Below are 26,388 nucleotides of genomic sequence, written 5' to 3'. Positions count from 1 at the left end.
ACGATGCTGATGAGCACTCTGAGATTTGGATCGTTTGAGCCAGCTTCTGCTCCTCTTAGGTTATGGAGCGATCGAGTGGAGTCTGATGATGTGCTAGAGGGCACGCTCCCTCCCTTAGACTTTGCAGTGGTTGAGGTCTCTATCGATGGGTGCATGGAGACGTCGGCTACTCTGATGACTTCGATCGATGGGGGGAGGATCGTGGGCACGTGGCCCCTTCTTCCCCCTCTTCTTCTGATGCTTCGCCACGGACGAGGACTGCGGTGGAGGTGTCTTTGTTGCCGATCGGCGACTTGCCGGTGTTGAGAGGGGGACCTGGGCAGGAGGCCTCAGTTCCCTCCTCTCATGCGCTGGTTGGGGCGGTCGTGCTTGCGGCGTCCTTGGGCTCAAAGGGCCGGCAGTCACCTGCTCAGCTGCAGGGGCTGCTCCAGCCGACGCCGACCAATGTGGTCGCGTCACCCTCCTACGTGACAGCTAGATCCGGTGGGGAACGGGGGCAGGCGGCCCCCGTACTCACTTCCCCTCGCTCGCTTATGGGCGGGCCGACGACTGGGCTGTCCGCGTCAGGTGGGGAGTGTGGGCAGGCGACCCAAGTACTCACCCCACCCAGCACGCCTTTGGTGGGGGCACCCCCCGTTGTGGCCGAGGACGCCTGATGTCGGCTGACATCAACGGGGTCGAGGGGTTCCTCTCCGACGCGTGGTGCTACTCCGCTATCTGTTGGGGGTGGGGTTGGAGGCTGTACCCCCAAATAGGGCTTCTCGGGAGGAGATCATCGTTTTTGGAGGGATTCTGGATCCTGTTTTTGAGGGGCGACGGATGAGCTACCGCCTCCAGGATCAGCCGGAGGTTGATGACATACAGCAGTGGTGCGCTATGCAGGCGGCCAAACTTCGTGACATTGAGGTCAATACTGGTATGTCAGTCCACACTTCCAATTCCATTTTGTATTTTACCAATGAAATTAATCATAATGAAAATCAATTAGGAGTTTCACTTGGTAGTAATGCTAGCGAAATTTCAAATTCCGTGAACGACATCCTGGATCTTGAAGCAGAGCACACTTTAGAAATGATTCGAAACTTAGCAGCGGTCAAACCCATGAATGATTCTGACATAGATGCGTTGGGAGTCAGGGTTCTCGATAACTTTTGTGCAGATCTTGCACCATCCCTTCCTGAGACAGATGAAGAGGATGGTCCTGTCGAGGCCGAGGTAGTTAGGTCCATGGAGCCTAGTTGTGGGGACTGGGTGGAGGATTAAAACAAACCTAAATGCAAGTGGAAGCGGAAGATTTATCCAGCTTCGGCAGTATGTAGAAGTGCTAGGATCCGTACCACTAAAAAAATTCATGATGAAATATGAGAGGAATCTTTTGGAATAGCGGAGGTCTGAAAGACTTGGGTAAACGAAGGTTTCTTGCAGATGCTTCTATCGATCATAGGTTGGATTTTATCGCCCTCTCGGAAACTGGCAGAGACAATTTCTCTCCCCAGTTTCTAAATACTTTATCGGGAGGTGTCGATTTCAATTGGCACTGCCTACCTCCGAGAGGAAGATCAGGTGGGATCTTACTTGGGATTAGATGTGAGTCGCTGGAAGTCCGAAGCATGGTCATGGGAGACTTCGCAGTTAAGTTTTGGGTCAGATCAAAGGCCAATGGGTTTAATTGATCATTGGTGGTGGACTGGTGCAACCAGAAGGTTTTGTCGATCCAAAGGGAGCTAACAAAGTGTGCAAGCTCCAGCGATCCATTTATGGACTGGTGCAAGCCTCTCGGAGTTGGAATAAACGTTTTGATAGTGTGATCAAAGCATTTGGTTTTATACAGACTTTCGGAGAAGCCTGTATTTACAAGAAAGTGAGTGGGAGCTCTGTAGCATTTCTGATATTATATGTGGATGACATATTACTGATTGGAAATGATATAGAATTTCTGGATAGCATAAAGGGATACTTGAATAAAAGTTTTTCAATGAAAGACCTCGGTGAAGCTGCTTACATATTAGGCATTAAGATCTATAGAGATAGATCAAGATGCTTAATTGGACTTTCACAAAGCACATACCTTGACAAAATTTTGAAGAAATTCAAAATGGATCAAGCAAAGAAAGGATTCTTGCCTGTATTACAAGGTGTGAAGTTGAGTAAGACTCAATGCCCGACCACTGTAGAAGATAGAGAGAATATGAAAGATGTTCCCTATGCATCAGCCATAGGCTCTATCATGTATGCAATGCTGTGTACCAGACCTGATGTGTGCCTTGCTATAAGTTTAGCAGGGAGGTACCAAAGTAATCCAGGAGTGGATCACTGGACAGCGGTCAAGAACATCTTGAAATACCTGAAAAGGACTAAGGATATGTTTCTCGTATATGGAGGTGACAAAGAGCTCACCGTAAAAGGTTACGTTGATGCAAGCTTTGACACTGATCCGGACGATTCTAAATCGCAAACCGGATACGTGTTTACATTAAACGGTGGAGCTGTCAGTTGGTGCAGTTCTAAACAAAGCATTGTAGCGGGATCTACATGTGAAGCGGAATACATAGCTGCTTCGGAAGCAGCAAATGAAGGAGTTCATATCCGATCTAGGTGTCATACCTAGTGCATCGGGTCCAATGGAAATCTTTTGTGACAATACTGGTGCAATTGCCTTGGCAAAGGAATCCAGATTTCACAAAAGGACCAAACACATCAAGAGACGCTTCAACTCCATCTGGGATCTAGTCCAGGTGGGAGACATAGAGATTTGCAAGATACATACGGATCTGAATGTTGCAGACCCATTGACTAAGCCTCTTCCACGAGCAAAACATGATCAGCACCAAGGCTCCATGGGTGTTAGAATCATTACAGTGTAATCTAGATTATTGACTCTAGTGCAAGTGGGAGACTGAAGGAAATATGCCCTAGAGGCAATAATAAAGTTATTATTTATTTCCTTATAATCATGATAAATGTTTATTATTCATGCTAGAAGTGTATTTACCGGAAACATAATACATGTGTGAATACATAGACAAACAAAGTGTCACTAGTATGCCTCTACTTGACTAGCTCGTTAATCAAAGATGGTTATGTTTCCTAACCATGAACAATGAGTTGTTATTTGATTAACGAGGTCACATCATTAGCAGAATGATCTGATTGACATGACCCATTCCATTAGCGTAGCACCCGATCGTTTAGTATGTTGCTATTGCTTTCTTCATGACTTATACATGTTCCTATGACTATGAGATTATGCAACTCCCGTTTACCGGAGGAACACTTTGGGTACTACCAAACGTCACAACGTAACTGGGTGATTATAAAGGAGTACTACAGGTGTCTCCAATGGTCGATGTTGGGTTGGCGTATTTCGAGATTAGGATTTGTCACTCCGATTGTCGGAGAGGTATCTCTGGGCCCTCTCGGTAATACACATCACATAAGCCTTGCAAGCATTACAACTAATATGTTAGTTGTGAGATGATGTATTACGGAACGAGTAAAGAGACTTGCCGGTAACGAGATTGAACTAGGTATTGGATACCGACGATCGAATCTCGGGCAAGTAACATACCGATGACAAAGGGAACAACGTATGTTGTTATGCGGTCTGACCGATAAAGATCTTCGTAGAATATGTAGGAGCCAATATGGGCATCCAGGTCCCGCTATTGGTTATTGACCAGAGACGTGTCTCGGTCATGTCTACATTGTTCTCGAACCCGTAGGGTCCGCACGCTTAAGGTTACGATGACAGTTATATTATGAGTTTATGCATTTTGATGTACCGAAGGTTGTTCGGAGTCCCGGATGTGATCACGGACATGACGAGGAGTCTCGAAATGGTCGAGACGTAAAGATTGATATATTGGAAGCCTATATTTGGATATCGTAAGTGTTCCAGGTGAAATCGGGATTTTACCGGAATACCGGGAGGGTTACCGGAACCCCCCGGGAGCTATTTGGGCCATAGTGGGCCTTAGTGGAAAAGAGAAGGGGCTGCCCTAGATGGGCTGCGCGCCCCCCCTTTCCCTAGTCCTATTAGGACTAGGAGAGGTGGCCGGCCCCCTCCTCCTCTTTTCCCCTCCGAGGAATCCTAGTTGGACTAGGATTGGAGGGGGAATCCTACTCCCAGTGGGAGTAGGACTCTCCTGCGCCTCCCCCCTTGGCCGGCCAGCCTCCCCTCCTCTCCTCCTTTATATACGGAGGCAGGGGCACCTCTAAACACACAAGTTGACACAAGTTGATCCACGTGATCCATTCCTTAGCCGTGTGCGGTGCCCCCTGCCACCATATTCCTCGATAATACTGTAGCGGAGTTTAGGCGAAGCCCTGCTGCTGTAGTTCATCAAGATCGTCACCACGCCGTCGTGCTGACGAAACTCTTCCCCGACACTTTGCTGGATCGGTGTCCGGGGATCGTCATCGAGCTGAACGTGTGCTCGAACTCGGAGGTGCCGTAGTTTCGGTACTTGATCGGTTGGATCGAGAAGACGTACGACTACTTCCTCTACGTTGTGTCATCGCTTCCGCAGTCGGTCTGCGTTGGGTACGTAGACAATACTCTCCCCTCGTTGCTATGCATCACATGATCCTGTGTGTGCGTAGGAAAATTTTTGAAATTACTACGAAACCCAACACCGGGGCGGAGCAATGGAGCCGGAACGGGAAGGGGAGGCCAAAGAGCAGAGGGGCACGAGACGCGACGCCGGAGAGGGGCCCAGAGGAGTCCACGAAGGGGAGGGAGACGGGGAGACCGCACGGGGCAGGGACGCCGCCGGGGCGGAGCCAAAGGCAGGCGACACCACAGGAGGGAGAGGGGAGAGGAGAGCCATCCGACCAGGGGGATCACCCTCTCTTGAATTTCCGGGGCGGGGCGACCTTGCGGGCGACGCCATGGGCGACGCTAGGGGCAATCTCTCCCTCCAGGGAACGATGGGTAGGAGGCCATTTCTGGGCGCTATACGACGCCGCTGGAGACGCGGAAGACGAAGACGGTGACTCATACGGCGAGGAGTCGCCGGCGAGTTCGCCGACGCCGTCGGATGCGATTTGTGAGACGTTCCGGGTTGGCTACTATGAGAAGGAGGTGGCAATGCTCGTCGACTTGGCGATCCCCCGCGACGATCCGGCTCGGCTGGGACTTGATGATGACGTCGTTGAGATAGTCTGGCGGGTCGTCCATCGTTGTACGGCGGCTTCGGCGATCCGGCCTTTGCGAGATCCTCTACCCAAGGTATGTCTCCCCAAACCTACCTTGTCTGATTATTTCGAGGTCGGGGCGTGGAAGTTGGTTTAGAGAAAGAAGAAGAAGCAGCTGGCGGCAGCAGCGGCGGTGCCGGTGCCGGCGGCCAGCGGATCGACTGAGATCCGCGCTGCAAGGATCCAGCATTTGAATTTCCTATTAGGCTCTGGTGGGCTCGATTTGGATGTTGTGCTTGGGGCCCGGTTTGTGGATGGGTGTGAAGCCCAACTCTTGCCGATTCAGAGTGGGCTGGGGTTAGCTGGGTATGAGGCCCAGGCTAAACCGGACACAACTTCTGTCGCGACCATAGGCCCATGCGTGCGATCAGTTGGTCGTTGATCGCAATGCTCCGAATCGCCGCTCCCTAGGGTTCGTCGGCACTGTGTGGCATCTGGGTTTGCTAAGTGTCGACCGGGTCGTGCTACTCGTATCCCTCCCCTTGTGACGATGGCGGGACGGGGTGGTCCAGCTACGACTGGTCAGAAGACTCCGGTGATCGCCGGGGTTGTGTCGGCCGGCCGAGGTGGTGGAGGTTCGCCGGGTCAGAGGACCGCGCTGGCCGCTGGGCATGGCACGCCGCCGGGGCCTAGGCCCGCGCTGGCCGCTGGGCGTGGCACTCCGCCAGGGCCGAGACCCGCGCTGGCTACTGGGGTGCTGCCGGCCACTGGTCGTGGCGGCGGTCAGGGCCTTAGGCTGCCGGCGCCAGGGCAGATTGTCCCGGCGCCCTCACTCGCTGCCGTGGGGCGTGAAAATTCTCAGCAAATGCCTCCGCCACTCGGTGCGGCCGTGGTGGCACCACGCATGTAGGTCTTGGCGCCGGGCAGCAGCCGCAAGCTGCACCGCCGCCCCATTACGTTGCTAGGCCGCCTCAAAAGCGTGATGTGCCGGTGCAGGCCCAAATACCGCCGACTCAAACTATGGTGAGTGAGGGAGGTGCGGATGTTGCTCGTTTACCGACTAACCGCGGCAGTAATGGACAACCCCGAGGACAGTGGGGTGATGATGGTTACAATGCCTATGGGGACGGGCAACATTGTGGCTCGTCGTCCGCGGGTGGTGGGTGAGGCTACGCGTGGTAGAGTGATGGATCAGCTGAAAGACCTTTCTCCGGCCCTCCGGGAGGTTTTGTCGAGGGGGCATCTGGCCCAGAGTACAGGCAGCGAGGTGGTTACCGAGGTCATCATGGTGGTCGCGGTGGTAGGAACCGTTACCGCCAGCCTCCACCATCTGTCGTGGTGGAGCCGAAGGCATCCTTGGAGGTGGATGCTTCCGGTCAGACACCGGAACTATTCGGTCAGGCTATGGAAGTGGTGGCTGCACTGGCTAACGCTGAGGTGCCTCTGGCTGAGCCCTTGGTGACGGGTGCTGTCGGGGATACCGACAAGTCTGACGTGGATAGAGCTTCCAAGTGGGCTCGTAAAAAGGAGAAGATGTTGTGCTACCGTTGTGGAGAGAGAGGTCACTTTATTGCTGAGTGTGTGACTGAACTTTGTGATACCTGCCTCAAACCTGCACATGAGACGGGGGAGTGCCCTATTCTGCGTGACCAGATGCCGAGTATTACCATCTATGGAGTCTATTGTGCTGAGCTGATGTTTTTTGAGTCTCCTAGTGTGAGAGAGATACCAGACGAACCCCAGAGCACAACCACGGGGATTATCAAAGTCACTAAGGGTGATGTGTCCGAGGCACAGATTATGCATAGGCTCAGCGAGTTAGTTCCAAGTAAAATTGAGTGGGAGCTCACTCGTCTCGAGGCTAACACGTATAAGGTTGATTTTCCAACATCAGAGGACTTGGATTGTCTTCTAAGTTTGGGTTATGCAGAGTACCTGGCACAGGGTGCATCGTCAAGTTCCATGAGTGGAAGTGAGTTGAGCCGCAGGGCAAGCCCCTCACCCAGGTTTGGTTGCGATTCTCAGGGGCTCCATCCAAGCCGCTTCAGGATGCTAGGGTTGCTGCTAGCTTGGGGATTCTGGTCGGGAAAACCGAGAAGGTAGATATGGCTTTCACCCGAGCTAATGGAGTGGCCCGTCTACTGGTGAGTGTCATCGATATCGAGTTTGTGCCTGACGTGGTCAAGTGGACTTATAAGGGCGAGGTGTTTAACCTTGACATTGAGTTTGAGGAAACAGATCTTTTTGCTGAGGCCATGGTAGGGATGGATGTGGATATGCATGATAGGAATGATGGTTCGGGTAACACGGAAGCGCGAGGGGATGACGTTGGGCATGAGTCGTCCAACGGGCCAAGTTCCACCTCTTCTTCCCCCTCTTCGATGGGTGCATGGAGACGTCGGCTACTCTGATGACTTCGATCGATGGGGGGAGGATCGTGGGCACGTGGCCCCTTCTTCCCCCTCTTCTTCTGATGCTTCGCCACGGATGAGGACTGCGGTGGAGGTGTCTTTGTTGCCGATCGGCGACTTGCCGGTGTTGAGAGGGGGACCTGGGCAGGAGGCCTCAGTTCCCTCCTCTCATGCGCTGGTTGGGGCGGTCGTGCTTGCGGCGTCCTTGGGCTCAAAGGGCCGGCAGTCACCTGCTCAGCTGCAGGGGCTGCTCCAGCCGACGCCGACCAATGTGGTCGCATCACCCTCCTACGTGACAGCTAGATCCGGTGGGGAACGGGGGCAGGCGGCCCCCGTACTCACTTCCCCTCGCTCGCTTATGGGCGGGCCGACGACTGGGCTGTCCGCGTCAGGTGGGGAGTGTGGGCAGGCGACCCAAGTACTCACCCCACCCAGCACGCCTTTGGTGGGGGCACCCCCTGTTGTGGCCGAGGACGCCTGATGTCGGCTGACATCAACGGGGTCGAGGGGTTCCTCTCCGACGTGTGGTGCTACTCCGCTATCTGTTGGGGGTGGGGTTGGAGGCCGTACCCCCAAATAGGGCTTCTCGGGAGGAGATCGTCGTTTTTGGAGGGATTCCGGATCCTGTTTTTGAGGGGCGACGGATGAGCTACCGCCTCCAGGATCGGCCGGAGGTTGATGACATACAGCAGTGGTGCGCTATGCAGGCGGCCAAACTTCGTGACATTGAGGTCAATACTGGTATGTCAGTCCACACTTCCAATTCCATTTTGTATTTTACCAATGAAATTAATCATAATGAAAATCAATTAGGAGTTTCACTTGGTAGTAATGCTAGCGAAAATTCAAATTCCGTGAACGACATCCTGGATCTTGAAGCGGAGCGCGCTTTAGAAATGATTCGAAACTTAGCAGCGGTCAAACCCATGAATGATTCTGACATAGATGCGTTGGGAGTCAGGGTTCTCGATAACTTTTGTGCAGATCTTGCACCATCCCTTCCTGAGACAGATGAAGAGGATGGTCCTGTCGAGGCCGAGGTAGTTAGGTCCATGGAGCCTAGTTGTGGGGACTGGGTGGAGGATTAAAACAAACCTAAATGCAAGTGGAAGCGGAAGATTTATCCAGCTTCGGCAGTATGTAGAAGTGCTAGGATCCGTACCACTAAAAAAATTCATGATGAAATATGAGAGGAATCTTTTGGAATAGCGGAGGTCTGAAAGACTTGGGTAAACGAAGGTTTCTTGCAGATGCTTCTATCGATCATAGGTTGGATTTTATCGCCCTCTCGGAAACTGGCAGAGACAATTTCTCTCCCCAGTTTCTAAATACTTTATCGGGAGGTGTCGATTTCAATTGGCACTGCCTACCTCCGAGAGGAAGATCAGGTGGGATCTTACTTGGGATTAGATGTGAGTCGCTGGAAGTCCGAAGCATGGTCATGGGAGACTTCGCAGTTAAGTTTCGGGTCAGATCAAAGGCCAATGGTTTTAATTGATCATTGGTGGTGGTATATGGTGTCGCGCAGCCCAAGCTCAAACCAGAGTTTTTGGCAAATCTTGTCCGAATCTGCGGCTCTGAGCAGCTTCCAATCTTGGTCGGGGGTGACTTTAACATTATTAGAAGGAGAGAGGACAAGAACAATGATAACTTCGATGGCAGGTGGTCATTTATGTTCAATACCATCATTGAAAGCTTGGATCTGAGAGAGATAGAGCTTTCGGGTAGAAAATTTACTTGGGCTAATACCTTGCCAAACCCGACGTTTGAGAAACTGGATCGAGTCCTAGCGCACGTCGAATGGGAGCAAAATTTTCCCCTGGTAACAGTCCAAGCGTTATCGCGCGGAATCTCTGACCACACCCCCTACTGGTTGACTCTGGTGAGGCAACGCATATGGGGAACAAAAATACTTTCTCTTTCGAATTGGCGTGGTTCGAAACAGAAGGCATTTTGGATCTGATAGCCAGGGTATGGGCTAAAGATGCAGGAGGTGAGACCTCCGTTGAGCGATGGCATAATAAGATTAGGCACTTGAGAAGCTTCTTACGTGGGTGGGCTAAACATCTTAGTGGGGTTTATAAGGCTGAAAAGGAAAGGCTCCTTACACTTATTCAGTCTCTAGATTTAAAAGTCGAGTCCACAATTCTAGAGACCACGGAGCTTCATGCTAAAATTGATGCGGAGATGAGATTGAAAGAACTTCTCCGTGAAGAGGAATTGAAGTAGGCGTTGCGAGCTAAGGTTCGCAAAGTTGTCCAGGGGGACGCGAACACTCAATTCTTTCACATGATCGCTAATGGCAAGCACAGAAAGAAAAGAATCTTTCAGCTTGAGCAAGAAGAAGGAATGATTTTAGGACCGGAAAACCTAAAATTATACATAACCAAATACTACAAGCAGTTGTTTGGGCCTCCGGAGGATAATTGTGTATCCCTGGATGAGTCTAGGATTGAAGATGTTCCTCAACTTGCTGCAGATGAGAATGATATTTTGACTGCCCCATGTTCAGAGAAAGAGGTGTTTGAAGCCATTTCACAGATGAAAAACAGTAAGGCTCCAGGGCCGGATGGATTTCCAACGGAGTTTTATAAAAAGTGCTGGCATATTATTAAGGGGGATTTGATACTGATGTTCCATGATTTATTCTCTGGACATCTTCGGTTGTTTCACCTGAATTTTGGAACGATAACTCTGCTTCCTAAGAAAACAGAGGATGTGAGAATTGAGCAGTTCAGGCCGATCTGTCTTCTTAACATTAGTTTCAAGATTTTCACCAAGTTAGGGACTAATAGGCTCACGCATTCTGTGGTGCAGCATTCCCAAACTGCTTTCATGCCGGACAGAAACATCCTAGAAGGGGTTGTGGTCCTTCATGAAACGCTCCACGAAATTCACACGAAAAAACTAGATGGAGTTGTTTTCAAGGTGGATTTCGAGAAAGCATACGATAAAGTCAAATGGCCCTTTCTTCAACAGGCCTTGCATATGAAAGGTTTTGATCAAGCCTGGCGACGTCAGGTAGAATCTTTCACGCAAAAAGGGAGTGTTGGAATTAAAGTGAATGACGACATAGGTCATTATTTCCAGACACATAAGGGCCTGAGACAAGGTGATCCGATGTCTCCTATTTTGTTCAACATTGTAGTCGATATGTTGGCAATTCTAATAGGAAGGGCTAAGGAGGCTGGTCAGGTAGGTGGCCTGGTGCCTCATCTAGTTGATGGAGGTGTGTCTATCCTACAGTACACCGACGATACTATCATCTTTATGGAGCATGACTTGGCAAAAGCGAGAAACATGAAGCTGGTATTATGCTTATTTGAACAATTGACCGGGTTAAAGCTTAACTACCATAAAAGCGAATTGTTCTATTTTGGAAGAGCCAATAAGGAACAAGGGGCTTATAGGCAATAATTTGGGTGTGAATTGGGGGCTTTACCTTTTACATATTTAGGTATACCAACTCACCATCGTAAGCTAACAAACAGAGAATGGAAGTGCATTGAGGATCGATTTGAGAAGAAACTGAGCTGCTGGAAGGGCAAGCTCATGTCATATGGAGGCCGATTAATCCTTATTAATTAGGTTCTCATGAGTATGCCTATGTTTCTCTTGTCTTTTTTTGAGGTTCCAGTTGGAGTTAGGAAAAGGCTAGACTTCAATCGATCCTGATTCTTCTGGCAGAGTGATGAACTAAAGCGAAAATACAGGCTAGCCAACTGGGACATTATTTGTAGACCAAAAGACCAAGGGGGTTTTGGCATTGATAATCTTGAAGTGAAGAACAGATGCCTTCTCAGTAAGTGGTTGTATAAGTTATCTGTTGAAACGGAGGCCACATGGGCGCAGATTCTCCATAGTAAGTACCTTCACTCCAAAACTTTGTCCCAGGTAACAGTGAGGCTGACGGATTTGCCTTTCTGGAAAGGGCTGATGAGAGTTAAATCGGTTTTTTTCAATAGGACAAAGTTTATATTAGGAAATGGTACCACCACGAGATTCTGGGAGGATACTTGGCTAGGGGAATCACCCCTAGCGCTTCAATATCCGTCTTTGTATCGCATTGTTCAACGACGGGACGATTTCGTTGCATCAGTGCTTCAGTCCATCCCCCTCAATATTCACTTCAGGAGGACACTTGCCGGAAGCCATTGGGAAACCTGGATCCATCTTGTGAGTAGACCGATGGAGGTTCAGCTGTCTCAACAGCCCAATCAGTTGCGTTGGAAGCTTACTAGGAATGGAGAGTTTTCGGTTAAATCCATGTATATGGATGTTATCAATTCTAACACTATTCTTAGTTCCAAACATGTTTGGAAAGTCAACGTTCCTTTGAAAATTAAAGTGCTTATGTGGTTTGTGCATAACCAAGTCATTTTAACTAAGGAGAACCTGGCAAAACGCAACTGGACAGGACCTACAAGAGGTAGTTTTTGTAATATGGATGAATCCATCAAACACCTCTTTCTTGACTGCCTGTTAGTAGAAAAATGATGGCGGTCGGTTCACATAGCGTTTAACATTACTCCTCCGAATTCTGTTAGTACGTTATTTGGGACGTAGCTTAACGAGACAGATCCCGAAACAGCGAGACACATTTGTGTAGGAGTATGTGCTTTATTATGGGCAGTTTGAAACTGCAGAAATGATTTGGTTTTTAACAGAACAACAAATATGCATTTTTTGCAGGTTATCTTTCAAGCCACTGCGTTGATCCGTATGTGGTCGCTACTCACTCCGACGGAGGCCAGGGAGCGTTTTGTTACTATATCTATCCGATGGGAGATGGTAGCTCGGGCTATTTTCAACCGGTTTGGATGGCGGTCATGTAATAGGATAGGCAATTAGTTTTCCTATCTTTCTTTTGCCAACCGGTTGTGGCCTCGTGTATGCTTACTTTGTTTTGCTCTCTGTGAGCTTTTTTCCTTTCATTCAGACTGTAAGACCTTTGTTGAACCATTTTGCTTATTTATATAAGTTGGCCATATGCATCTTTTTGATGCAGAGGTCGGGGAGTCCCCCTTTTCGAAAAAACAAGCATTCGCTTGCGGCGGAAACCAGATATCTCCTAGCTACTATAATCAGAAAAAAATACTACCATTATATTAACCTCGGATTACCTGCTGAATGCCTGCAAATCAATTGCAGCTCAACTTTCACGAGATCAGCGGTCATCACATTTTTCCACTGCCTTCGCGAAACAGGCGTGCAAACCGAATTATTGGTACTCCCTTCTATTCAGCAAAATGCATGTCAATGTACAAATAACTGCAATGTTGGAAATTCTATACAAAACTTGCTCTTTAAAGATCTCGATAAGCTGAGATAATGGACAACATATTTTCAACTATACTACATGGTCATCCTTTTTAGGAGCATTGTCCCGAATTTTCATTCACTAGTTAGGAAGTGCGGCTTGCCGCACCCGGCAGCACAGCTGCCGGTACAAGTCATATCCAATCCGGTAATAAAGTCATCGGAGCAATGCAAATATAAAAAATGATATTGGTTTAGTACAATGCCATACACTAAATCATTATCTATGAACTAACCCAAGAAAAATTTAGACAACCAAGATGCCTCTATTATGGAGTGCGGCCTGCGGCACCCCTGCCTGGTGCAATTATATCCAACCCGGTACCAAAACAATTGGACCATTGCATACAACTAAAACATAGAATGATATAACTTCTACAATACACCTCAAGCATTAAGAATAAGAATAACACTTGTAGCCAAAGATCTTAATTAGTAAGCAAATGGCAACATTTTTATTATTCTATAAGTATAGCAATTTGCAGCTTCATTTTATAAATCATGCTTATGTGCTAACCACAAATGAAATAAATTTCAAATAAACAACGGTTTAAGTCTAATGAAAAATGGATCCATAATGAGCAAATCTACTTAGATTACAATAGCCAAGGGTTAGCAGTCTTACAGATACACATTGTCTAATATTGTCCACCTAGTGCACTAACTCATACTTCTAACGACACATAATGTAAAGTAAGGGCAGGACAGCTACATATTTGCACTAATTTAGAACATCCTTATAAAGGCATTAACCTAAGTACAATATCTTAACAAAGTCTGCTGCTAAATAAAAAGGGCATCATCTTCTCCTTGTGGCTGAGGTATCAAGTCCTGCATATATAAATTTCCAAGCGCAGATCACTAGGAGCTCATCACAAGAGTCATTTAAGTAAGCAAGGGGAAGATCAGGCAGACACACCACAAGGGCGACCACTTCACAACATACGGCCTACTCGCTTGGATTTCTTGATCTTATTGGCCACTGCCTCATAAGATGATGGCGTCTTCCTTAGTGCACTTCAAAGAGGGAAAATAGTCAAACACACATACACAGTTGGCAAGTAGAAGCAGATACCTTGAAGTACCATCACCGACCAGTGTTGCATTTTCCTAAAAGAGCCCAAAGCACATACAACCCATTCGCCTATTCCTAAGACAGAAGGAATACCTTAGAGATATCATCTAGGAACAGAGGCTTGCGTATGTCAGCATTTGTCAGTTCAATTTTGGAAATGCCTTTCTTCCAGCCTCTGGCGCTGTAGACAGCAAAAATAAGACAATGATTTACATTTAGTTAGGACACACTATATATTGCATAGGTTCAGAGGATGAAGGCAAAAGGAAAGAAGTTCAAGACGTTACACCAAAAGGAAAGGACGATCACATCATATGCTAACTTATTTGCAATGCTTTCATAAAGCACATGAGCCTTAATGCATCCTTTTTCAATATTACGGGTCCACATGATAGAAAGGTATAAGGGCGAAAAATAGAAGAAAATATAGAGGCCATTTCAGCAGTTATGCATGATTTCCATGCTACAATATATGAATTAATGTCTTGAAAAGAATTGTTATTGTAGCCTAACATTTTTGCAGTTACACACATCACATGTTAGAGATAGGCCAGGTGACATACAATAGAACAAAAAATAACTAATAGGCACAAAAGACTTTGGATTTTGTGTACAATGGTCAAAAGTGCAGGATCAACTCACGGTACCTATCAACCCAAACATGCTAATTGGTTTGGGAGTGCCACATTGACTTACTTTTTACTCCCTCCATTCCTAAATATAAGGCTTTTTAGATATTCCAATACGGCTCCATATGTAGTCCGTATTGGAATCTCTAAAGAGCCTTATGTTTAGAAACGGAGGGAGTATGTGGCAAAAAGGGGAGTGCTAACTTTATTGATGGTGGATGCAAGTGTGAAGGAGGTAATGTAACTACAACCACCCATGACGATGCTTTCATAAAACGAAACAGCTCTGCAAGGCCTGGCTCAGAAATACTTTTTGGAAGCTACATTACTTGGTTATCCCTATGATGAGGCAACACATATTGTGATAAATAAGTTTGCTTAATTTCTCTATCCCCATCATAGTAGCCGGGAACGCGGGTCGACGCCGCGTCCCGTGTACCGGGTTCATCGACCCCAATCAAGGGTCGGGATCGAGTGCGGGTCGATAGGATTTGACGGCCGGTACGTGTTCCCATGATGACCGGACGTTGCAGGTATACAAGGAATGAAAAAACACAGCGTGGCCGTAACTGTAGGGGAGATAATTTAGGAACAGAAGGCCAGCAAGGACGTAAAATAACAGCGGTCCTCTAATACCGGATGGACTTCCTTAATTTGCTCTTTCCTTGAACGATATTGCAGTCTTTCCTTAATCTGTTCTTGTTTCCATGTACAATACTTGGAAGGATCAAACTGATCGACCCGGGCTCATCGTCCCCGATTTAACAGGATCGCGTTCCCGCTGTCGAACGGCCGTTCCAGAGATGTATACATCAATCGATCCCTAGTTTTGGCAACCAGCGATCCTCGACCCTCATTCCCGTACCTCGACCCGCTCGAACCAGAAACTTGGCAACTATGATCCCCATCATGGCATAGTTAACGTAAGGAGTTACACATCATAGACCACTATTTTTACACTAATTAAGATATGAGGTAAATACACCACAAGTCACAGAACTTGCACAGCACGGTCAATTCAGTGCGTAAACTTGTAAAATACGTGTTTCTAGTCATCTAACTTGTCTTCTTGTTCATATACGGTGCTTTCTACCGTATCCGGCTGTATCATTACGGGTGCCAACGTGATGGGGCCTACAGTCAGTGGTTGAGGTGGTGGTAATCCGCACGCACTGTTTTTTTCTCAGATAGCACCCTTGCATTTTATTTATTTATATGCAGAAAATTCTCAAATAAAAGTAAAAAAAAATTATTGCACACAATGGGATTTGAACCCACGACCGACCATGATTCACCCCGCATAGAAGCCACCAGACCAACTGCACCTTTGCGTTTAACGGAAAAAATTATCTTTATATAACTAGACCATGCGAATTAAAGTAAAATCAAAATGGAGACAAGGTAATCCCCGCTTCGAGCTTGAGGGCGCAGTCCAAAAGAAACCTATATGCATTCATTCTGGAGTATATTTTCTTTTATGTACATAATTCACATTCAAACAAAAATTTCGTTCATTTGTCCTAAAAAACTATGTACATTCATTTTGACCTATATTTTCGTATATCTAAATTTTCAAATTTTAAATTATTCAAACTAAAAAAAATGATGTTGATTTGTCCAAAGAAATTTATGTACATCCATGCTGCACTATATTTTCTTTTATCTAGATTTTAAAATTAGAAATATTCTAATTGAAAAAAATAGTTGATTTGTCCCAAAAATTTACGTACATTCATTTTACATTATATTTCCTTTTATCTAGATTTTAAATATTTAATTATTCAAAATCGAACAAAAATTATTTGATTTGTCCATAAGAATTTACATACATTCATTTTGAACTATATTTTCTTTTACCTAGATTTTTCAGTTTACATGTATTCGAATTCAAACAAAAGTTGAGTTGATTTGTCTGAAAAACATACATACATTCATTCCGCACTATATTTCCTTTTATATAAATATAAAAAATTTAAATTATTCATATTCAAACAAAAGTTTTGTTGATTTGTCCAAAAGAATTTACATACATTCATTCTATATTGTATTTCCTTTTGATCTAGATTTTAAAATTTAAAATTATTGAAATTTGGAACAAAATTTTGTTGGTTTGTCCAAAATAATTTACGCTCATTCATCCCGCACTATTTTTTTCAGAAATATATATTTAAAGTTAGGTACTATGTGCAAAAAATATTGTCTGTGCAGAAAGAAAATTATACATAGTTTGCCAGCACTGGGATACATAAATTTCAAACTATATAATACATAGCACTCTTATCTCTATTTAATTAGTGCGGTACGTGTTCAATAAATAGCACTAACTGTACATTTGACACATCAAACGTTAGTTGGTCTAGTGGTTTTCTATGCGAGGCGAAGGGCAGCAGGTCATTGGTTCAAATCCCATCCTATTCTCCATTACTTTTTCATTTTATTTGAGGATTTTCTGCATAAATTAATAGAATGTAAGGGTCCTTTCTGACAAAAAACCGGCCTCAGCCACTGACAGTGGCCCTGCCATGTTGGCGCGCGTATGGATATGACTGGGTATAATGGGAAGCACCGTATATGAACGAGGCGACAAGTTAGATGACCAGAAATACGTATTTTACAAGTTTATGCATCAAACTGACCGTCACATGCAAGTTCTATGACTTCTGATGTATTTACCTCTTAAGATATGTACTACAAAGCTAGACCATACATGACCCTCTGGATGGCACAAAGACTTTATCCAAATTTTGATAAGTTTTGATACATTGACATAAACTCAATGTATGTAGCCTTTAGCAAGGTCATATGCTTGACATGAACACTTCTTAAGAAAATTCAACAACTTATTTTTGTCTCTCGATTAAAGGCTTATCCATTAATCATGTCAGAATGAATTTGCCGACTTCATTACTCATCTTTTATGCGTAACACCTCTGTTTTATATGCTTCTCTTCACAAAGTTACTTGTTCGCCATTATACCAGCATTGAAAATGCATCGAAGCCCAAAAATCAGAAAAAACACAAAGCAAATGATAGGACAAAGGGACATACCTTTGACTCTCAATCCATTTATGCGAGGATGCCTCATCAACTCGAGCACAACAGCCTGTAGGTTAAGAAACAAAAAACACGAGAAAGGGGCTTGGACCATCGATATGGTTATGGTGATGCCGTCCACAACACAACCAGTTAGTTGGATTAGGATAGAAACATGAGATGAAGGAGAGTAGCACTTTATAAATGTGATCGTAAATAAGTCAGAACCAGCACCAACACCTAGAAGCAGGAAAAAAACGAAGAGGTCGCTATATGTATAGAAGTTTTGGCAAGATAGTTCCAGGCCTAAATATGCATCTCCCAATACTTGATATTTTCTGGAAATCTTCATCTTACATTGATTGAATCATTAGATATTACAGTACATGGTAAATGCTCACATCTGGCATAATCATACTTAAATAGCAGGAAATGGTGACATAGTTTGTTATAGGCACTTAAGCGCAAAGCATCTATATGAGAATAAATGAGCAAAGGAAACAATTGGAGTGCAATGTAGAGAAGGAAAGAATTGCAAGCATAAACAGAAGAGATACATTCATCTTGAGACCCCTGACCTCGACCCTGCAGTGGACGATGTGGACGCCCAGCCAGCCTTGAGATCCAACGCATAGTTGTGGCACGACGACATCCACTTCAGTAAAACTGTATGTAATTTAGTGTCACCAGGAAGCGGAAGACAACTCATAAAACATAAAAAAGAGTGGAATGATCATGCACATCATTAGCCAAATAGGGATAACCAATATATATTCAGAAGATCAAGGTAAGACCAGGAAACACAAGCCTACCGTCTATATGTTGGTTGTTTTAGCAATTTATCGTACGAGGCATGAAGCGTCACTTAAAATAAATGGCTGCACACATAAAGCAACAAAGGGTTCAGTGAGAAAGTAGATTGTGATTGTTCTGTAGATGAAACGGATGGCTATATGCTTAACCAAATGAATTGTGAGCTTACATACTATATATCAAAAACAATATTTTTAAGCATTGTGATTATTCTGCGCAAGGAACAGTTCATCGGAAAGATGATTTCTTCCTCTATATTTTGGCCAAAGAAAATATACATGATGTAAGCATATCTACATATTTGTTAGAATTGACCTAATCAATGCAAAGAGTGGAGGAAGAAAAACTACAGCTTAAACAGAACTACTATGCAAGTTAATACCAGTCGATGGAGATGGCGCGCTCTGCCTGGGCCTCCTCCTATACTCCGGCCATTGGCATGCCCTCTGTGGGGTCGGAGCAAGACCTCTAGGCCCCTGGAAAATCCATAGTATTGAGTGATGGTTTATCAATCACTGCTATCAATTAAATTCACATGTCGAAACAATGCAACATGATGTATGGTTGTTCAGGGCGACCTGAGATTACCGATCTAGTCATTATTTCTTTACAAAGCTAGGAATATGTCGGTAGTTTATTTAGTACCTCTCTTTCGATGCATCGGTCGTGGTCGCTGCAGCAAGCGACGCGGATGTCTCAACCTCCTCTTCCGCCTCTACGGCCTGCGCCCTGTAAAGCATCCAGCCAAGAGCGGTGAACCGGTCGCTGGGCACATCATCAAGCTGGGATGCCTAGCTCATCGAGGAGCTTCCTCTAAGCAGCATTTCTGAGACCTAGAGAATGAGAAGTTGCTATATCATAAGCGAAACACGAAATAGAAACTCATTGCCAGAGATGCAAAAAATAGAAACTAATTTAGTTAGGCTCTAATCATCCAAATTTTAGCGATCAATATTATTAACTTCTCTTATGTTATGTCCCGTGCTCCTAAAAGATGGCATCCAATCATTGATGAGGACTGTGCATGTGAGGGCAACAGTTTCACCATATGGGACTACATCCGCGTGCCAACTAAGTTATGTTCTTCTTTATCTGTTTCCCTACATTTTCACCTACACTGCACAAAAAATGGGCACATCCACCTGGCACTTGCTATTAGAATTAAAAGAGCATGTCTTTGGTATCGTTGTTGTGCATGCCAAATTTAGCAAAACTTATTTGTACAGTTGGATACAGAATAATGTGTTTGTTTATCTAAATAATGCCGTATGAATGATCGACACTTTTCAAATCGAGTTTGTATTTTAATTCATACAACCATGGTTTTGGGTACCGCCCGAGAAATTCGGATACCGGGCGGTATCAGCGTTTCTCGCTGCCCCACGAGAAACACGCATGACGAGCAAAAAAACTCGAAAATTTTGAATTTAAACGCCCAGAGTGCAGTTAAATAGTGTGGTATCTCAGTCGTACCATCCTGTGTGGCTTTGGCCTGGTGGTAGGCCCCTACTTGAAGCTTCGGTAGGTCGCAGGATCAAACTCCAGTTTTGCACATTTTTTGTTTTATTTTTCAGAATCGTAAAAACATGATTTGAAAAAGAATGACGGACGACATGTCGAACTTGAGACCTGGTCGCATAGCAAGCACGCAGACGATGTTCCACTGGGCTACTGTCCAATATGTGATAAGAAGTATTAATGTTCCTCTTATATCTAATTTCAAAAAGTTTGAAATCAAAATTCAATTACAAATTTTGTCCGAAATATGTTCGGAATTTCTGGTAACCATGGTAACCGAGAATCTCGCCCCCCCCCCCCCCCCCCCCCCTGAGAAATTTTATCTAAATAATGCCATATGAATGATCGACACTTTTCAAATCGACTTTGTATTTTAATTCATACAACATAGAGTCACAACAGACTGGGGAAAAAATCCTCCTTTCGGCAAGAAGAAACAAAAGAAGGAACATGAGATCCACTTCCCAATAGTCTACCCGCTCCTTGGTCCCTCCCGCGAGCGGCCAGGAGTGCAACCTAGCCGCCGCCAGCGCCACATCCAGCCGCCCCTTCTCCCCTCGCCGCCGCCGGCAGGCGTCGCCGGGCAAAGCCCGTGCGGCTTGGCGGCGGCGAGGCCCTCTCCTCCTCCTGCTTGGAGTGGCGCGGCGCGGGCCGTCCGCTTCGAAGGAGCTCGGGCGCCTTGGCGTCCGGGGCGGCGCAGCGAGGCAGTGCAGGTGGTGGGGCGAGCGCGGCGGGCCTTCGCAGGTGGCGGGGCGGCGCGGCGAGGTGGCGGGACGGCGCGATGCTCTGACGCTCGTCGCGCGTGCGGGAGGGGCGGACAAGTGCGGATCTGAAGCGCGCGGGCTCGCACGGCAGCGTGAGGTGGTGCTTCGGCTCGGGCGGCGCTGCGGTGATTCGGCAAGGGAGCAGCGTGGATGCGCAAGGGACCTTGCTGCCCAGATTTTCTGCAGCTCGGGTGGGAAGGATGCGTTTGTGCGGCGAGGGCGGACAGGGGCTTCCGGCGGCTGCCGGGAGAGGTGAGGCGTGCCGCCGGCGGAGGTTCGGCTGCGAGGGCGCGGCTGGTGTGGCGCTCGTCGCGGGTGCGTGAAGGGCCTGGGCTGCGCGTTCGGCGCGGCTCAGAGGCGTCGCGAATCTGCTGCCATGAGGTCGTGAAGGGTGAAGGTGGTCAGATTCGGCCGGATTTGACCACGGTGGCTCGATGGAGGGCTTGCTGATGCATGATGTGCGGGGCTCGAGAAGCTGACCTGGGCGAAAGCTTGTCTCCGGCGTGTCCGGAGCCGGCGATGGCGACGCTTTCAAGCGTCGTTCCCTTCTTGTTGGCATCGTCGAGGCACTCTCAGCTCCAATCTTCGCAGCTTCGGGGGAAACCCTAGATCGATGGGATCGGACGATGACGGTGCTCTAGCATTGTATCCCTTCTCGGGGGCTTCGTCTTTGGAGCTAGGCATCATCAAGCGGGACCGATGGAAGTTGGTGGTGTTGGCGTCGAGGCTTTTGTGGCAACGATGATGGGCATGTGCGATGTCGGAGACGCGGCAATGGTTGCGGTAGTCGGCTCTTCTCCGGCGTGTTCGTGGGACTACCTCGGGTTGTTTTGTTGCGGTGAAGTCGGAGCTGCGGCGGCGAGGCCCTGTGGCGACGATGACAGGCAGCAGGTGGTCTGTTCGGTGGTCTTCCGCGGCGCTAACCTTGCATAGTTCTCCTTCGGAGCCATCTTTCAGAGTCGGAGCTGTGTTGTCCTTGACGCGGGTGGCTGAGTTTGGCGCGGGGTTTCTTGTGTTTCACACAGCTCTACGGTGTGGGTTGGGTCGACATTTGTCTTCGGAGAAGTCGGAGTCGCTTTCTCGGAGATTAGGGAGGGCGACGAGGCCTGTTGGGGAGAAGTGATGACGATGACACCGGTGTGTGATGTTGACGAGACCCTCTATGTGAGGTGTGTGGTATTATGTGTGCCGCTCAGCGGTTTGTGACGGTTTTCGCCCGGTTTTCCGTTTATTAACCGGGCAACTCTCTTCTGCTTTATTAATGAGATGAGGCAAAGCTTTTGCCTCCGTTTCAAAAAAAAAAATCCACTTCCCATAAATATCAGGACCTCTTGGGGTTCTTTCTTGGCTTATCAAAACAGAGTATGCTAACTCAGAAAGATCTGTATAACAAATAGTATTACACAATGCAAGGGCAGACCCCTCCTATAAATTAGACATACACAAACATGGGACTTCGACGAAATTGCAAGAAACACCCAGGAAAAGGTTAGACAGCAGATTTGTTACCTGAACACCCAAAAAACACCCAGCCAACCTTAGCCGTGACACCAATCAGTACCTACAAAGCAACAGGATTCAGACAAACATGCACTGCAATCAGGTGAAGAGAATGTGCGCATACACTAAAGTAAAAACAACAACGCTTGTTCTCTATGAATAAAATTTGCATGTACAGATCCTCTACAGCAAAAGTGGTTTGCCAATCATGAAAGAAATATCAACGAAACAAACGACATTAGATGCAGAATTGGAGGACAATGTTGGGAATACAATTCTCCCATCACAATCGCTTATGGGTTACATAGTGCACCGGTCGCGATCTCCTCTTCCTCCCCACTTCTCTCCCTGCTTCCAGTTGACAGTAGATTGAATCGCTGGTACAGGACCCAGTAAAAACTGAATACAACATTGCTATAATTATTTGGACAAATTACAGTTCATTAGCAATGAAAGTTTCTACGCAACAATTGCCAGGGCCACTGGACATTGTATTTACCCTTTTAATACATGAATCAACTAGCTACTGTAGTATGAGGAGAGGTCAATACACAAAACTAATATTTTACATGTTCATAGGCATATATCCCCAGAGATACATATTTCATTCTTAAACATGATCATTTGCCGTTGAGTATTTCTATTGCAGAAAAGTTATAAACCAAAAACATGTGCATTTTTAAGATCACACAATCTGTTGAGGGCAATATGACCGAAGAGAAAGAGAGCTAGAGAGAGGAAGATAGAGAGAGGGGGAGGTTACCGAACCTGGATGAATGGACGCAGCGTGCCGGCCACGATCTCGTCTTCCTTCCCTTCCTCCCTCCCCGCTTCCTATTCTTCCTGCCGTCTCTCACCGGGATGGCACACTATGGTCAGCACCACAAAGGGGAACCCCATGGAAAAGCACGAGCAAGAGGGGAAGAGGGGCACCAGGGAAGGACGTCTCGGACATGGAGGAGGTGTACCTGCGGTGCAGGGCTGGGCCGAGCCACTGGAACCAGTTAGCGTCACCCAGAGGTATATTTTCGTCACCCAGAGCATAGCTGGTGGCGACGGTGGAGCGGCGACCTCCGCCTTGACTCCTCTTGTCGACAGCGCGCTCCTCTGGGTAGAGCAGCGGCAGCCTCTCCTCCCGTTGATGTGATGCGCGAGCTCGACGGGGAAGCAATGGCGAGAATGGCAGGTCCTCAATCCACTCACTCCTCCTGGTGATGGCGGCACGCGAGATCGATGGGAGAGCAGCGGCGCAACCGATATGCGGGGAGGAGGAGAGCCGGGACAGGAGGAGGATGGGTGGCTGCGACGTCATAGAGGGGGATCTAGGGTTAGATTTAGAGGGAGGAGCAGCTGGCGAGGTCAATGGCGATGGCGGCGGTAGCGGGAGAGAGATGCAAGGGAGAGAGAAAGAAACGAGGGGATCAGGGGGAAGAGACAAACCCCCTGTCTCGCTCCGCTTGGCCACCTCCCGTCGCTCTGCCTGGCCTCCTCCCAACGGCGTGACGCGCTAGCTCGATAGGGAAGCGGCGACGCGGGGCGGCAGGCCCTCGATGGCGACCGCGACGCGAGCGGCAGAGAAAGGAATGCAACGAGGAAGAGGCGGCTAGGGTTCCCACCAATGGGTCGCTCTCCCCGCCTTTACGCGCCGGCCATCCATCCACTGAGTGACACGTGAGTGCGACATGCGAAATACCAAAAATGCCCTCTGCGGGCACCGAAAATAACACGCGGTGGCACGCCCATCTCGCACGCAACAACCAGCACCGGGCGCAGCTTACCCCCGCAGTCGCTGACGGGCGTGCCTCACATCTCCCGGGTCCCGGCCGCATGTCATCGTGCATGAGGGTGGTGGAACGGGGGAGGAATGGCAGGCACTATTCATTGGTTGTCACATCACTCAAGATCCGACGGCCCTGGTCGTTCCATCTGAGATCTGACGGCGTGGATTCGTTTGGAAACGCTATCGGACGGTTGAGAATACACACGCCCTGAGAAGGCTCCATTTTAGACTCCAATGTAACAATGGTATTATGAAAACTGATAAAACTGTATCCTTCAGCAAATTACAGTGCATCACCAACAGTCGCTCAAAAACAAAAGGCAAAAACTACACAAAGACGCCCAAACAGCGAAAATGTTGCTCAGCACCATGGTTCGATCGCACCTACACTCAGTACCGTCCATCTCAGACAACAATTATTGGGATATATGCCACTTACCCTTCACAAAGTATGGCGGGAATCATCAACAATAGCTAAACATGCTCAGCTCTACAAAATCTATTGCATGCGAAGACTCGTTAGGGAATAAAATACTACCAGTCCATCGTACCATGGCAAAAAAATTAATGTGCCTCGTTATGCACCCCTAGAGTGGCCCCACACTCGGGTTGTCTGGAAACAAATATAACAAAAAATATGTTCAAAAAACAAACACCTTTATAAATTCGCATGTCTTGCTTGCTGGTTCAGACAAGAAAATTTGATGAATATCTTTGAGCTGATCACTGTATTTTTTCTAACTAGAGAAACTCTTTCCCGAGATGAATCTTCTGTACCAAGAATCTTTTTTTTTTGCAGTGACACATATTGTTTATTCAAATCTTTACCAATTTTAAAGAAAAGATATTTTTATCTTTTTTTCTGTGTTGTATATGCTCATAGGAAAAGGTTTTTTAATATGCTGACGGCATGAATATCCCTAGCGTACATAAAAAAAGGGTAAATCATCCACCATTTGAGCATTAAAAGATAGCAGCAGGTTAAATATCAAGGTAGATACATTGTGCAATTTGATATAAAAAAATATTATAAAATAACATGCAAGATGAGCAGTACGGGCAAGGTCGAACAGAATAATAATTTTTTGAATTCTGGGGCTTGGGCTCATGCTACAGTAGCTTAGGACTGTGTGCCAACCCAAGCAGCTAATGACAAGTAATTAACATAATCTCTGAATTTTGAATGCTAACATGGCACGTATCCCCAAGAAAGCAATGCTACATCGTACGACACCGAGCTTGGGTTTGACTAGACCATGGTCCTGAATCTCATGTCTCGCCAAAACTGGCAAACTACAATATAAAAACTAAACTGCAAGTTTCCCGGCTGAAATACAAATCAAAACAACCATAAAATCATGTTTGTCGGAACTTAACTTTAATGGATATATCTGAAAATACTGCTAATTTTTCTGTCTAAAAGGGACGCCAAATCGAACTTGCGTTGCTCCGCTGAGCCATGGGGAGGGCCGTCCTCGTCCAGGGGGCTTCCTGATCCTGCGAGAATGGACATTCAGGGGAGGACAGTAACTACGGAGGTGGGGCTTGGGTGAGGAGAGGAATTAGGGATTGTGGATTGGGTGAAACTTCCCGCGCTGTCTTCATTCAGCATCGCGCCTTCCACCAAGCCGACCTAGCAATCTCAGCCAGAGCCACATAGGCTAAATCGCCAGTAAAAGCCACTTTAATCAGCGTGAGGGGCTGCTTTGCCTGGTTTTGAACAGCTCAGGGGGTTAATTAACCGGTAGGTATTTGAGCGGAGGGGTGGATTAGCCGGTTTATTAAACACAAGGGGTTATATGGACTTCTTTCATTATTACTAGCAAAAAGGTCCGTGCATTGCAACGGGAGGAAAAAAAATTAATGTTCAATGCGATGACCACATTTTGTTCACATCTCATCGCATGATTTTGAAAATTTGTTCACAAATGCACGAAAATCCTTCTTTTTTCTAAATTATTCAAAAATCGAAGCAATATGCACATTTTTTAAATAATATCGTGGTTGTCAAAAAAACTTGGTAATTCAAAAAATTATTCTGAATTTCAAGAAACGTATTTTAAAAAAACATACTATAATATTTCAATCCACCCTGGCAGTTAATTCTTCAAAATTCACGCCGGTATATAGTTACAAACATTCAGGAGCATTACTATTTAACTACATACCTTCAATCATTCATGAACATTTTTATGAATTTGGGAATATATTTAAAAATCTTGAACATCTTTTACTATTTACAAATATTTTTTTAAATATGTGAACATTATTTTATATTATGAATGGTTTTTAAGCATTTTATTTTGAATCGGTGAACAATTCTAAAATAGTTGTTTTTTTGTAAATTCACGAACTTTTCTGAATCAGCAAACATTTTATGAATCAGTAAACTCTATTGTAATTTCACAA

At 46.5% G+C, this 26,388-nt stretch overlaps 1 long non-coding RNA gene across 1 annotated transcript; it reads right to left on the bottom strand.

The window, feature by feature from the left end:
• Positions 1 to 13,441: 13,441 nt before the first annotated feature.
• LOC123089451 (uncharacterized) lies at positions 13,442 to 23,797 on the bottom strand. The gene is made up of 11 exons (XR_006442290.1): positions 23,640 to 23,797; positions 23,168 to 23,499; positions 22,968 to 23,042; positions 22,209 to 22,260; positions 19,063 to 19,250; positions 18,800 to 18,893; positions 18,417 to 18,482; positions 17,620 to 18,270; positions 14,035 to 14,122; positions 13,786 to 13,883; positions 13,442 to 13,697 (listed from the first exon to the last, which is right to left on the bottom strand). It is a non-coding gene; the product is annotated as an uncharacterized lncRNA (long non-coding RNA).
• Positions 23,798 to 26,388: the final 2,591 nt, after the last annotated feature.

The sequence above is a fragment of the Triticum aestivum genome, chromosome 4B (assembly GCF_018294505.1).
Source record: "Triticum aestivum cultivar Chinese Spring chromosome 4B, IWGSC CS RefSeq v2.1, whole genome shotgun sequence".
NCBI lineage: Eukaryota > Viridiplantae > Streptophyta > Magnoliopsida > Poales > Poaceae > Triticum > Triticum aestivum.
The sequence above is the reverse complement of the archived record's forward strand: the minus strand, read 5'-3'. Positions and strand labels throughout refer to the sequence as shown.